Here is a 15,683-nt window from a genome sequence, read left to right on the forward strand (position 1 = left end):
GGATAGCTTAGCCAAGAGTCAAAGCTGGCTTGCTGCAATAACCCCACCACCTTCTTGAGAATGAGCATGTATAGTAGGTTCTGTTGTAAGACTTGTTGAGTACCTTTGTACTCATGTTTGCTTAATTACTGTTTTCAGACGACAACACCGCCCCCTTCGATGGGTTCTACGTAGACCTTGACGTCGACAAGTGACTAGCCACCCAGGTGGTGATCCTGGCCATGGAGGGCCCTATGTAGATAGACAGGCTTCGGGAAGCCTTCTTTCTTTCTAGTGTCTGTACTCAGACTTCCGCTTGTGCTTGTATGATTGTATGACTTGAGTGTCGAGTCTTGTGACCCCTATCTGTATGAACATGTTATGTATGGCTCTCTGGAGCCTTTAAATAAAGTACTTGAGTTGTAGAGTTTTGTTGTGATGCCATGTTGTATGTACTCATATCGGGCATATTGTATGTATGATTGAAATGCTTGGTATGGGTGGGATCCGACAATCTAGTTGTTTATCCTTGGCAGTCTTTCTTATGGGGAAATGTAGTCTAGTGTTCCTCGAGCCATAGTAGTCCGCTACAGCCCGGTTCACCGGAGTCCTGCTAGCCCAGCACTACTGCTTAGGACACTTGACCGGCCGGCATGTGTTTCACGTCGTTCCTATGTCTGTCCCTTCGGGGAAATGTCACGCGGTGACTTCCGGAGTCCTGCCTAGCCTGCTACGGCCCGGGTTCCCCAGAGCCCTGTTAGCCCAGTGCTATAGCCCGGAATCACTCGCTGATAACCGACATGCTCGATGTGATTCATGTATGCCTGTCTCCATAGGTCTGTGCCGCTTTGGGTTCACGACTAGCCATGTCGGCCCGGGTTCTTTGTCATATGGATGCTAGCGACACTATCATATACGTGAGCCAAAAGGCGAAAACGGTCCCAGGCCATGGTAAGGCGACACCCGTGGGATACCGTCGTGAGGCCGCAAAGTGATATGAGGTGTTACCGGCTAGATCGATTTGGCTTGGAATCGGGGTCCTGACAAGATACTAGTATCATGCTCCTCTTACTATGTGTCGATCACCGGAGAAATTACATACCTTGTACCTCATCGAGCCGCTTGTTGACAAGCATGATGTCGGCATCTGCCGCATCAAGTTGCCACTTCAGCTCAGCAAACTCACCAGTCCGGCTAGCCACCGGACCTTCAGCCACCCGCACATGAAGGCGTCCTGATTATTACCTGGGACTATGATCCAGTGTTGTCATCGTCCTCGACGGCAACCAGAGTCTCAGGGGCTACTATCTGCATAGGGCACACCTAACGTGTGTAGTACTATCAAAAACATACACTATTTCACGTACCTCAAAGCCTTTCAGCAGACTCATAAAAGCTTCATGCAACCCGCTTTCGGCGGATGAAATCCTCTCAATCACCGTACCCATTATCGTACGATGCGCTTCTGAGATGGCCGGTTGCTCCAGAAGATCCTTCAGTGCGTCCGATCGCACACCGGACGGTTCTGGACTCTTTCTGTTGATCTCTTTAGGAGCCGAATACCGAGGACTTCGGGTGGCCGATGGATTACCCTCTGGCCTTGGCGGATCAGGAGGAACCCTCTGCGACGACACTTCAGGGTCGCCCGCCTCATGAGGCGGGGTGGCATGGGGAGGTGTTTCGCTCTTCATCATCTTCGGAAGAAGATCCCCTGAAGACGAACTCTGTCGAGAAGGGATACGATCCGAACTACAAGATATATGCTTCAATTATTGTCTTCAGAAGTAATGTAGGATATTTTTACTATTAGGTACTTTTTGTTTACTTACAGCTCGGTAGAGGGCTGATCCCCTTGCGGGCACTGTGCGGCAAGAGTACCCTCGGAGGCAGGACCCTCTAGCGAAGATTTCTTCCCCCGTTTGGAAACCTTTGTTTTCGGGTCTTCAGAGGTGGTCCTCTTCCTTCCTTGGGGAGAGTGAATTTCAGATTCTTCTCCCTGGTTATCCTCCTTCGTGGAGGCGCTAATTCCCCCGGTTTGGATGAATAATGAGTGAGGCCTGCTTTCAGCCTCTTTATTCCCCCCTTTATCTTCCACTGAGGGCGCCTGATAAGGCGCCGGCTCGAGCATTCTGGCTAGTACTAGATCGGTCGAGCCTTCGGGAAGGGGGTCGAACACCTGATCATCTTCGCCTTTGTTACCCAGTCCTGGTCAAAGAGCGACTTTTCAGAATGATGTTGTGATAAATAAAAAGATAGCGTGTTCGGCCACGGGATTACTTACTTGGGTATCTGGGCGATTACAGCTCAGACCCGCATCCTCGGTGGTGTCCGGACACTTTGTTTGTGGTCCAAAGAACAATTTGTACATCTCTTCGAGCGTCATTCCAAGGAAGTGCTGAATAGTTCGCGGTCCTTCTGGGTCGAATTCCCACATACGGAGGGGTCGATGTTTGCAAGGCGGGACTCGACGAACTAGCATGACTTGCATTACCGTGACCAGACTGACATCTCTCTCGAGGATATCTCGGATGCGACTGTGCAATATCGGCACATCATTTACTGGCCCCCAGTCCAGCCCCTTGTTGATCCATGACGTTAGTTGTGGCAGGGGGGCGAACGAAAGGCAGGGGCGGCCACCCACTTGGTACCCGGGGAGCTGTGATATAAAACCACTCCCGTTGCCATAAACTGGACACCTCTTGGAAGGAACCTTTTGGACACGAAACATCGCATTTGCTTATTACAACACCTCCGCACTCTGCGTGTCGCCCCTCAATAATCTTCGGCTTCACATTGAAAGTTTTGAGCCATAGGCCGAAGTGTGGGGTAATGTGGAGGAAGGCCTCACACACGACGATGAACAACGAGATGTGAAGGATGGAATCCGGGGCCAGGTCATGGAAATCCAGCCCATAATAGAACATGAGCCCCCTAACAAAGGGATCCAGAGTGAGGCCTAGCCCTCGGAGGAAGTGAGAGACGAATACAATGCTCTCGCCGGGTTCGGGAGTGGGAATGACCTGCCCTCGATCAGGCAGCATGTGCGAGATTTCGAAGGTCAAATACCTGGCCTCTCTTAGCTTCTGGATGTCTTCCTCTCGCCTTGAAGGTTGGATCCGGACATGGTTCAAGGTCCGAAGCGCCTGACCTGAGCCTTGGGTGTCGGAACTCGAGGAGGGGGAAGGATTCGATTGAGTACGAGAGGGAAAAAAGGACAGGCCTTGGCCTCTTTATAAAGAGGGTGAATATCAAGCGTCCTCCTCGTAGCCGTTTGGGACTTGCCTAAAATCAAGGAGTCATACCAATGGGCACGATTGGGTTACTCACGTCCGTATTGATGAGAATCCCGTAATAAGGGGGACACAATCGCTGCTTCGACAAGACGTGTCAAGAAAACTGCCTCGTGATTTGTGCAGTGTTGGTTGAGAAAAACGGTTTGAATAATGATCGGGCCATGGCATGATGACATGTTGCTAAACGTGTCACCATATTAGATTTGTGGAGATATTATTCTCTCTACGGTGGTATGTGGAACTTGTTTTGCAGAGTCGGACACTATCCTTGTGTTCAAAATCTTCTATGGAGTATTCGGAGGAAGAACCCGCCTTGCAATGCCGAAGACAAATCTACGCGCCGGACTCATCGTCATTGAAGCCTGGTTCAGGGGCTACTGAGGGAGTCCTGGATTAGGGGGTCTCCGGACAGCCGGACTATATCCTTTGGCCGGACTGTTGGACTATGAAGATACAAGATTGAAGACTTTGTCCCGTGTCCGGGTGGGACTTTCCTTGGTGTGGAAGGCAAGCTTGGCAATACGGATATGTAGATCTCCTCCCTTGTAACCTACTCTGTGTAACCCTAGCCCCCTCCGGTGTCTATATAAACCGGAGGGTTTAGTCCGTAGGACAACAACAATCATATCATAGGCTAGCTTCTAGGGTTTAGCCTCTACGATCTCGTGGTAGATCAACTCTTGTAATACTCATATCATCAAGATCAATAAAGCAGGAAGTAGGGTATTACCTCCATCGAGAGGGCCCGAACCTGGGTAAACATCGTGTCCCCCGCCTCCAGTTACCATCCGCCTTAGACGCACAGTTCGGGACCCCCTACCCGAGATCCGCCGATTTTGACACTGACAACTATGCTGTTAGAGTGGCTACTAGAACATGTAAAATGACTCAGGAACCTTTGTATCCTGAAGGCCACCCTAAGAGAATTGGGCAAGATTCTCAGAGAAATAATATAGATGCACCTAGTCCTTCTAAAAGGAAGAAAAAGAAAAATGACAGGACTTTGCATGCTTCTAGTGAACCTATTGCTGAAACACCTGAGAATCCAAATGATATTTCTATTTCTGATGTTGAAACGCAATCTGGTAATGAACATGAACCTAGTGATAATGTTAATAATAATGTTCATGTTGATGTTTGATAACCCACAAGTATAGGGGATCGCAACAGTTTTCGAGGGTAAAGTATTCAACCCAAATTTATTGATTCGACACAAGGGGAGCCAAAGAATACTCTCAAGTATTAGCAGCTGAGTTGTCAATTCAACCACACCTGGAAACTTAATATCTGCAGCAAAGTATTTAGTAGCAAAGTAATATGATAGTAGTGATAACGGTAACAAAAGGTAACAGTAGTAAAAGTAATGTTTTTGGTATTTTGTAGTGATGATAGCAATAGCAACGGAAAAGTAAATAAGCGAAGAACAATATATGGAAAGCTCGTAGGCAATGGATCGGTGATGGAGAATTATGCCGGATGCGTTTCATCATGTAACAGTCATAACCTAGGGTGACATAGAACTAGCTCCAATTCATTGATATAATGCAGGCATGTATTCCGAATATAGTCATACGTGCTTACGGAAAAGAACTTGCATGACATCTTTTGTCCTACCCTCCCGTGGCAGCGGGGTCCTTACAGAAACTAAGGGATATTAAGGCCTCCTTTTAATAGAGAACCGGAACAAAGCATTAACACATAGTGAATACATGGACTCCTCAAACTACGGTCATCACCGGTAAATATCCCGATTATTGTCACTTCGGTGTTAACGGATCATAAAACATAATAGGTGACTATAGACTTGCAAGATAGGATCAAGAACACTCATATATTGATGAAAACATAATAGGTTCAGATCTGAAATCATGGCACTCGGGCCCTAGTGACAAGCATTAAGCATAGCAAAGTCATAGCAACAACAATCGCAGAACATAGTGGGCACTAGGGATCAAACCCTAACAAAACTAACTCGATTACATGATAGATCCCATCCAACCCATCACCGTCCAGCAAGCCTACGATGGAATTACTCACGCACGGCGGTGAGCATCATGAAATTTGTGATGGAGGATGGTTGATGATGACGATGGCGACGGATTCCCCTTTCCAGAGCCCCGAACGGACTCCAGATCAGCCCTCCCGAGAGGTTTTAGGGCTTGGCGGCAGCTCCGTATCGTAAAACACGATGATTTCTTCTCCCTGATTTTTTTCTCCCCGAAACACAATATAGGGAGTTGGAGTTGGAGTCGGAGAGGCAACAGGGGGCCCACAAGGTAGGGGGCGTGCCTTCGGGGGGCAGGCGCGCCCCCCACCCTCGTGGAGAGGTGGTGGGCCCCCTGGCCTTCATCTTTTGCAGGTATTTTTCATATTTTTTGAAAAGTCGCTCCGTGAAGTTTCAGGTCATTCCGAGAACGTTTGTTTCTGCACATAAATAACACCATGGTAATTGTGCTGAAAACAGCGTCAGTCCGGGTTAGTTCCATTCAAATCATGCAAGTTAGTGTCCAAAACAAGGGAAAAAGTGTTTGGAAAAGTAGATACGCCGGAGACGTATCAACTCCCCCAAGCTTAAACCTTTGCTTGTCCTCAAGCAATTCAGTTGACAAACTGAAAGTGATAAAAAAACTTTTACAAACTCTGTTTGCTCTTGTTGTTGTAAATATGTAAAGCTAGCATTCAAGTTTTCAGCAAAGATTATAACTAACCACATTTGCAATAACGCATAGGTCTCAAGTTTACTCATATCAATAGCATAATCAACTAGCGAGCCATAATAATAAATCTCAGATGACAACACTTTCTCGAAACAATCATAATATGATATAACAAGATGGTATCTCGCTAGCCCTTTTTGAGACCGCAAAACATAAATGCAGAGCACCTTTAAAGACCAAGGACTGACTAGACATTGTAATTCATGGTAAAAGAGATCCAGTCAAGTCATACTCAATATAAACTAACAGTAATGAATGCAAATGACAGCGGTGCTCTCCAACTGGTGCTTTTTAATAAGAGAATGATGACTCAGCATAAAAGTAAATAGATAGGCCCTTCGCAGAGGGAAGCAGGGATTTATAGAAGTGCCAGAGCTCGGTTTTGAAATAGAGATGAATAATATTTTGAACGGTATACTTTCATTGTCAATATAACAACCAAGAGATGGCAATATCTTCCATGCTACACACACTATAGGCGGTTCCCAAACAGAATGGTAAAGTTTATACTCCCCCTCCACCAACAAGCATCAATCCATGGCTTGCTCGAAACAACGAGTGCCTCCAACTAACAAGAGTCCCAGGGGGAGTTTTGTTTGCAATTATTTTGATTTGATTTGCATAAAGAATGGGACTGGGCATCCCAGTGACCAGCCATTTTCTCGTGAGTGAGGAGCGGAGTCCACTCCTCTTGAGAATAACCCACCTAACATGGAAGATACAGACATCCCTAGTTGATACATGAGCTATTCGATCATACAAAACAGAATATTTATTTGAAGGTTTAGAGTTTGGCACATATAAATTTACTTGGAACGGCAGGTAGATACCGCAAATGGGAAGGTATAGTGGACTCATATGGCATAATATTGGGGTTTATGGAATTGGATGCACACGCAGCATTCCGGCTTAGTACAAGTGAAGGCTAGCAAAAGACTGGGAAGCGACCAACTAGAGAGCGATAACAACCATGAACATGCATTAAAGTTAATGAATATTGAGTGCAAGCATGAGTAGGATATAATCCACCATGAACATAAATATCGTGAAGGCTATGTTGATTTTGTTTCAACTACATGCGTGAAGATGTGCCAAGTCAAGTCACTTAAATCATTCAGAGGAGGACACCACCCTATCATACCACATCACAACCATTTTAATAGCATGTTGGCACGCAAGGTAAACCATTATAATCCCCTAGCTAATTAAGCATGGCATAAGAAACTATGATCTCTAATTGTCATCGCAAACATGTTTATTCATAATAGGCTGAATCAGGAACGATGAACTAATCATATTTACAAAAACAAGAGAGGTCGAGTTCATACCAGGTTCTCCCATCTCAATCAGTCCGTCATATATCGTCATAATTGCCCTTCACTTGCACGATCGAATGATGTGAATTAATAATAGTGCGCGTGCATTGGACTAAGCTGGAATCTGCAGGCATTCAACAAATAGGAGAATACACGGCAATATGGGCTCTTTTGTCAGATCAACAATAATGCATATAAGAGACACTTCAACAATTTAATTATGGTCTTCTCCTATCAACCCCCAAAGAAAAGAAATAAAACTATTTACATGGGAAAGCTCCCAACAAGCAAAATAAGAACAGGAAATATTTTTGGGTTTTCTTTTTAATTACTACTACAAGCATGGAAAGTAAACTAACTAAAAGCTACAACTAATTTTTTTGGTTTTTTTCTTAAGGTTTATTAAACACACACGAAGAAAGCATAAAAAAGGAAAATAAACTAGCATGGATGATACAATGAAAAAGTATGACCACCGACATCTAGCAATGAGTGTGTGAACATAAATGTAATGTCGGTGGGAAATACATACTCCCCCAAGCTTAGGCTTTTGGCCTAAGTTGGTCTATGGCCACGGATGGCCTAGCGGATATCCATAATAGTAGTTGGGGTCGTACTGAGAAGAAGAAGAGGAAGACTCCGATTGCCACTGGCTGAAAATCATCTTCGGATCCCACTGGTAATTAGACTGTCGTGTAGGATCAACTTGTGGTTCCGGCTCTGGCTCTGTAGCTGGTGCAGGGTTCCGGTAGGCGTGAATAGCCTTCAACGGAACAAGGTATGTGCCTGAAGATAAATCATACAAAGAAGGAGCAGGCAGGGTAATAGTCTCATGATGATGTTTGTTAAAGAACAATTGATATTTAAGCTCTCCTTCCCTATTCTTAACAATAAAATCATGTGCCACCATACTTTTATAATCTAGATAAACACGAGGCAGCACTTTTTCTTCCTTCTCATAATGCCTAATAGGTATGTTAAAATGTGCAGCTAGGCGTGAAGCATAGATGCCTCCAAAGATGGGGCCCTTTGTACGGTTCAGACTTAATCGTTTGGCAATAATGCCGCCCATACTAACGGAGTTATCACCATACAAACCGTGGAGCAAAATAATAATATCAGGGATACTAGGGTTTCCACAGTTTCTGCGACCAATTAAGCAACGACTAGCAAATAATGCAAAATAACGTAAAACAGGAAAATGTATGCTAGTGATTCGTGCATCGGAAACCTTCCTTGTTTCCCCTACAGCGATAGTATCAATAAACCCCTCCACATCATTGCGATGTGGTTCTTCTGTCTTGCTCTCAAAAGGGACTAAACAAACCTGACAAAAATCATAAAGTGACATCTCCTTATGCTCATCATATAAATAAAACTCCACCGTAGGTGGTGAGCTCCTAGAATGGAAATGAAAGTTTTGCACAAAGATATTTGTGAGTAAGAGATACTAATCGCATTGGTCGTGGAGGAAAGCAGTAAAGCCTGCATTCTTAGCCAATTCATGAAAATCTTCATAAATCCCGGCTGCTCTCAAGAAATCCTTGGAAGGCCATTCACACGCCCGAACCTCCGCGGGGCGCGACAGATTATACTTAGGCTTCGGTGCCTTTTCCTTCGAGCTTTGGCTCGATGAACCCCTCAAAAGTCTCCTCATTATTTTTTGAAAAATTCTGAAGTTTTTAGTAACTTCAAAATAAAAGTAAACCAAACTCAATAATATTGATAGCAACTACTCCTACAAGTGCCTAGAGCCTATATCATGCGTCAAAACTACTTGGAACCATATAAATTTGACATGCAAGCTCAAGAACAGGGTCACCTAAGCAGCAAAAATTTGCAATGAATAAAGCACTAGAACAAAAACTAATTGGACCAATGGAGGAGTCACATACCAAGGAACAATCTCCCCAAGCAGTTTTGTGAGAGGTGCTTTGAGCAAGGAGATCGAAAATGGCAGCAAAGTGAGCTAGAACTCATGCTTGAGCTGGATATTCATGTTTGGGGAAGGAAGAAGGAGTGTATGGGTGAAAGGATAAGTGGAGGAGGTCCACCGTGAGCCCACGAGGCAGGGGGCGCGCCCAGGGGGGTAGGGCGCACCCTCCACCCTCGTGGGCAGGTGGTTGACCCCCTGCTGTGTTCTCAGTGCCAAATATTCTCAAATATTTCGGAAAAAATCATATTTAAATTTCAGGGCATTTGGAGAACTTTTATTTTCGGGGTATTTTTATATTGCACGGATAATCAGATAACAGACAGAATAATATTTATTTTTATTTTATTTTATATAAATAACAGAAAGTAAAAGTGGGGTACAGAAGGTTGTGCCTTCTAGTTTCATCCATCTCATGATCATCAGAAGGAATCCACTAACAAGGTTGATCAAGTCTTGTTAACGAACACATTCCGAATAACATGGAACCGGAGAAATTTCGAATAACACTATGTTACCTCAACGGGGATATGCACATCCCCAATAATAAGAATATCATATTTCTTCTTGACAGTAGGAAGAGGAAATTCAAAACCTCCAAATATAATCGATGGAATTTTTCCAATAGAATTGATACTATGCTTATTACCATTAACATGAAAAGTGACATTGCCTTTAGTGCAATCAATAACGGCCCCTGCAGTATTAAAAAAGGGTCTTCCAATAATAATAAACATACTATCATCCTCGGGAATATCAAGAATAACAAAGTCCGTTAAAATAGTAACGTTTGCAACTACAACATGCACATCCTCACAAATACTGACAGGTATAACAGTTGATTTATCAGCCATTTGCAAACATATTTCAGTAGGTGTAAACTTATTCAAATCAAGTCTACGATATAAAGAGAGAGGCATAACACTAACACCGGCTCGGAGATCACATAAAGCAGTTTGAACATAATTTCTCTTAATGGAGCATGTATAGTTGGTACTCCTGGATCTCCTAGTTTCTTTGGATTCCACCTTTAAAAGTGTAATTAGCAAGCATGGTGGAAATTTCAGCTTCCGGTACCATGTTTCCTAGCAACAAAGTCTTTTTTATCATAACGTTGATTCTTTAATTGTGGGTTATCAAGATCAATAGCAGGTTCAATTTCTATATCATTATCATTACTAGGTTGAGCATCATCATGAACATTATTATTAACATTATCACTAGTTTCAGGTTCATTACCAGATTGAGTTTCAGCATCAAAAATAGAAATATCATTTGGATTCTCAGGTGTTTCAACAATAGGATCACTAGAAGCATGCAAAGTCCTATCATTTTTCTTTTTCTTCTTTTTAGAAGAATTAGGTACATCTATATTATTTCTCTGAGATTCTTGCTCAATTCTCTTTGGGTGGCCTTCAGGATACAAAGGTTCCTGAGTCATTCTACCAGTTCTAGTAGCCACTCTAACAACATTATCATTATCTTTACTATTCAATTCATTGAGCAAATCATTTTGAGCTTTAAGTACTTATTCTACTTGAGTGGTAACCATAGAAGCATGTTTACTAATAAGTTTAAGTTCACCTTTGACATTATCCATATAATCACCCAAGTGTTCAAGCATATTTGAATTGTATTTCAATTGTCTACCAAACTAAGCATTAAAATCTTCTTGCTTAGCCATAAATTTATCAAACTCATCTAAGCATGGGCTAGCAAATTTAGTAAATGGGATTTCAGCTTTATCATATCTACAGAGAGAATTTACCTTTACTACCTGTGTCGGCTTATCAAGACCATGAGTTTCTTCAATAGGTAATGGATTAAGATTATATGTTTCTTCAACAGGCGGTAAATTAAGACCATGTATTTCTTCAATAGGAGGTAAATTCTTAACATCTTCAGCTTTAATACCTTTTTCTTTCATAGATTTCTTTGCCTCTTGCATATCTTCAGGACTGAGAAATAGAACATCCCTTTTCTTCAGGGTTGGTTTAGGAATAGGCTCAGGAAGTGTCCAATTATTTTCATTTGTCAACATATTATTCAATAGAATTTCAGCTTCATCCGGTGTTCTTTCCATGGAAACAGAACCAACATAACTATCCAGGTAATCTCTGGAAGCATCGGTTAGTCCATTATAAAAGATATCAAGTATTTCATTTTTCTTAAGAGGGTGATCAGGCAAAGCATTAAGTAATTGGAGAAGCCTCCCCCAAGCTTGTGGGAGACTCTCTTCTTCAATTTGCACAAAATTATATATATCCCTTAAGACAGCTTGTTTCTTATGAGCAGGGAAATATTTAGCAGAGAAGTAATAAATCATATTCTAGGGACTACGCACACAACCAGGATCAATAGAATTAAACCATATCTTAGCATCACCCTTTAATGAGAACGGAAATATTTTAAGGATATAAAAGTAACGAGTTCTCTCATCTTTAGTGAACAGGGTGGCTATATCATTCAATTTAGTAAGATGTGCCACAACAGTTTTGGATTCATAACCATGAAAAGGATCAGATTCAACCAAAGTAATTATATCAGGATCAACAGAGAATTCATAATCCTTATCAGTAACAAAGATAGGTGAAGTAGCAAAAGCAGGGTCAGGTTTCATTCTACCATTTAGAGATTGCTTACTCCATTTAGCTAATAACCTTTTGAATTCATTTCTATTTTTGCAAGCTAAAATAGCTAAATAAGCTTCTTGATCAAAAACATAACCCTTAGGAATAACAAGTGATTCTTCATCATCACTTTCATCAGTATCATCAGATTCAATATTTTCAATCTCTCTAGCCCTAGCAAGTTGTTCATCAAGAAAATCACTAAGTGGCACAGTAGTATCAGGCATAGAGGTAGTTTCGTCATAAGTATCATGCATAGTAGAAGTGGCATCATCAATAACATGCGACATATCAGAATAAATAGCAGAAGCAGGTGTAGGTGTCGCAAGCTTACTCAAAACAGAAGGTGAATCAAGTGTAGAGCTAGATGGCAGTTCCTTACCTCCCCTCGTAGTTGAGGGATAGATCTTGGTTTTTGGATCTCTCAAGTTCTTCATAATGATAAGCAGATATATATATATATATATCCCAAGTGACTCAAAGAATAGAGCTATGCTCCCCGGCAACGACGCCAGAAAATAGTCTTGATAACCCACAAGTATAGGGGATCGCAACAGTTTTCGAGGGTAAAGTATTCAACCCAAATTTATTGATTTGACACAAGGGGAGCCAAAGAACACTCTCAAGTATTAGCAGCTGAGTTGTCAATTCAACCACACCTGGAAACTTAATATCTGCAGCAAAGTATTTAGTAGCAAAGTAATATGATAGTAGTGATAATGGTAACAAAAGGTAATAGTAGTAAAAGTAATGTTTTTGGTATTTTGTAGTGATGATAGCAATAGCAACGGAAAAGTAAATGAGCGAAGAACAATATATGGAAAGCTCGTAGGCAATGGATCGGTGATGGAGAATTATGCCGGATGCGGTTCATCATGTAACAGTCATAACCTAGGGTGACACAGAACTAGCTCCAGTTCATTGATATAATGTAGGCATGTATTCCGAATATAGTCATACGTGCTTATGGAAAAGAACTTGCATGACATCTTTTATCCTACCCTCCCGTGGCAGCGGGGTCCTTACGGAAACTAAGGGATATTAAGGCCTCCTTTTAATAGAGAACCGGAACAAAGCATTAACACATAATGAATACATGAACTCCTCAAACTGCGGTCATCACCGGTAAGTATCCCGATTATTGTCACTTCGGGGTTAACGGATCATAACACATAATAGGTGACTATAGACTTGCAAGATAGGATCAAGAACACTCATATATTGATGAAAACATAATAGGTTCAGATCTGAAATCATGGCACTCGGGCCCTAGTGACAAGCATTAAGCATAGCAAAGTCATAGCAACATCAATCTCAGAACATAGTGGACACTAGGGATCAAACCCTAACAAAACTAACTCGATTACATGATAGATCCCATTCAACCCATCACCGTCCAGCAAGCCTACGATGGAATTACTCACGCACGGCGGTGAGCATCATGAAATTGGTGATGGAGGATGGTTGATGATGACGATGGCAACGGATTCCCCTCTCCGAAGCCCAGAACAGACTCCAGATCAGCCCTCCCGAGAGGTTTTAGGGCTTGGCGGCGGCTCCGTATCGTAAAACGCGATGATTTCTTCTCCCTAATTTTTTTCTCCCCGAAACACAATATAGGGAGTTGGAGTCGGAGTCGGAGAGGCAACAGGGGGCCCACGAGGTAGGTGGCGCGCCCCCCACCCTCGTGGAGAGGTGGTGGGCCCCCTGGCCTTCATCTTCTGCAGGTATTTTTCATATTTTCTGAAAATTCGCTCCGTGAAGTTTCAGGTCATTCCGAGAACGTTTGTTTCTGCACATAAATAACACCATGGTAATTCTGCTGAAAACAACGTCAGTCCGGGTTAGTTCCATTCAAATCATGCAAGTTAGAGTCCAAAGCAAGGGCAAAATTGTTTGGAAAAGTAGATACGATGGAGAAGTATCAATGTTCAACCTAGCAATGATAATGATATAGAAATTGAACCTGCTGCTGATCTTGATAACCCACAATCAAAGGATCAACGTTATGACAAGAAAGACTTTGTTGCTAGGAAACACGGTAAAGAAAGAGAACCATGGGTTCAAAAACCCATGCCTTTTCCTCCCAAACCATCCAAGAAAAAGGATGATGAGGATTTTGAGCGCTTTGCTGAAATGATTAGACCTATCTTTTTGCGTATGCGATTAACTGATATGCTCAAAATGAATCCTTATGCTAAGTATATGAAAGAAATTGTTACAAATAAAAGAAAGATACCGGAAGCTGAAATTTCCACCATGCTTGCTAATTATACTTTTAAGGGTGGAATACCAAAGAAACTAGGAGATCCAGGAGTACCAACTATACCATGCTCCATTAAAAGAAACTATGTTAAAACTGCTTTATGTGATCTTGGAGCCGGTGTTAGTGTTATGCCTCTTTCTTTATATTGTAGACTTGATTTGAATAAGTTGATACCTACTTAAATATCTTTGCAAATGGCTGATAAATCAACAACTATACATGTTGGTATTTGTGAGGATGTGCCTGTTGTGGTTGCAAACTTTACTATTTTAACAGACTTTGTTATTCTTGATATTCCCGAGGACGATAGTATGTATATTATTCTTGGAAGACCCTTTTTGAATACTGCAGGGGCTGTTATTCATTGCACCGAAGGCGATGTCACTTTTCATGTTAATGGTAATGAGCATATGGTACACTTTTCGAGGAAACAACCTCAAGTCCACAGTATCAATTTGGTTGGAAAAATTCCATCGATTATTTTTGGAGGTTTTGAATTTTCTCTTCCTACTGTCAAGAAGAAATATGATATTCTTATTGTTGGGGATGTGCATATCCCTGTTGAAGTAACCTAGTGTTATTCGAAAATTCTCCGGTTCCATGTTATTCGGAATGAGTTTGTTAACAAGACTTGATCAACCTTGTTAATGGTTCCTTTTGATGATCATGAGATGGATGAAGTTAGAAAGCACAACCTTCTGTGCCCTCCTTTTACTTTCTGTTATTTATATTAAATAAAGTAAAAATAGTATTTTCTGTCTGTTATCTGAATTATATGTGCAATATAAAAATACCCCGAAAATAAAAGTTCTCCAAATGCCCTGAAAGTTAAATATGATTTTTTTCTAAAATATTTGAGAATATTTGGCACTGAGAACACAGCAGGGGGGCATCCACCTGGCGACGAGGGTGGAGGGCGCGCCCTACCCCCTGGGCGCGCCCCCTGCCTCGTGGGCCCACGGTGGCCGTCCTCCACTTATTTCTGCACTCACACACTCCTTCTTTCTCCCACAAACACCATTATCCAGCTCAAGCACGAGTTCTAGCCCCTTTTGCTGCGATTTTCGGTCTCCTTGCTCAAGGCACCTCTCACAAAACTGCTTTGTGGGATTGTTCCTTGGTATGTGACTCCTCCAATGGTCCAATTAATTTTTGTTCTAGTGCTTTATTAATTACATATTTTTGCTGCTTAGGTGACCCTGTTCTTGAGCTTGCATGTCAAATTTATATGGTTCCAAGTAGTTCTAATGCATGATATAGGCTCTAGGCACTTGTAGGAGTAGTTGCTATCAATATTGTTGAGTTTGTTCACTTTTATTTGAAGTTACTAAAAATTTCATAATTTTTCAAAAAATAATGAAGAGATTTTATAGGGGCTCATTGAGCCGAAGCTCAAAGGAAAATCAAAATGAAGAAGCAAAGAGGCCCAAATATAAACTGTCTCGCATCGCGGAGGCCTCACCGCCTTCCTCCACGACCAGCACGAACAGCAAGTACCTTGTTTCGTTGGAGGCTATTCACGCCTACCGGAACCCTACATCAGCTACAG

Source organism: Triticum dicoccoides, chromosome 3A (genome assembly GCF_002162155.2).
Source record: "Triticum dicoccoides isolate Atlit2015 ecotype Zavitan chromosome 3A, WEW_v2.0, whole genome shotgun sequence".
In the NCBI taxonomy this organism is placed as follows: domain Eukaryota; kingdom Viridiplantae; phylum Streptophyta; class Magnoliopsida; order Poales; family Poaceae; genus Triticum; species Triticum dicoccoides.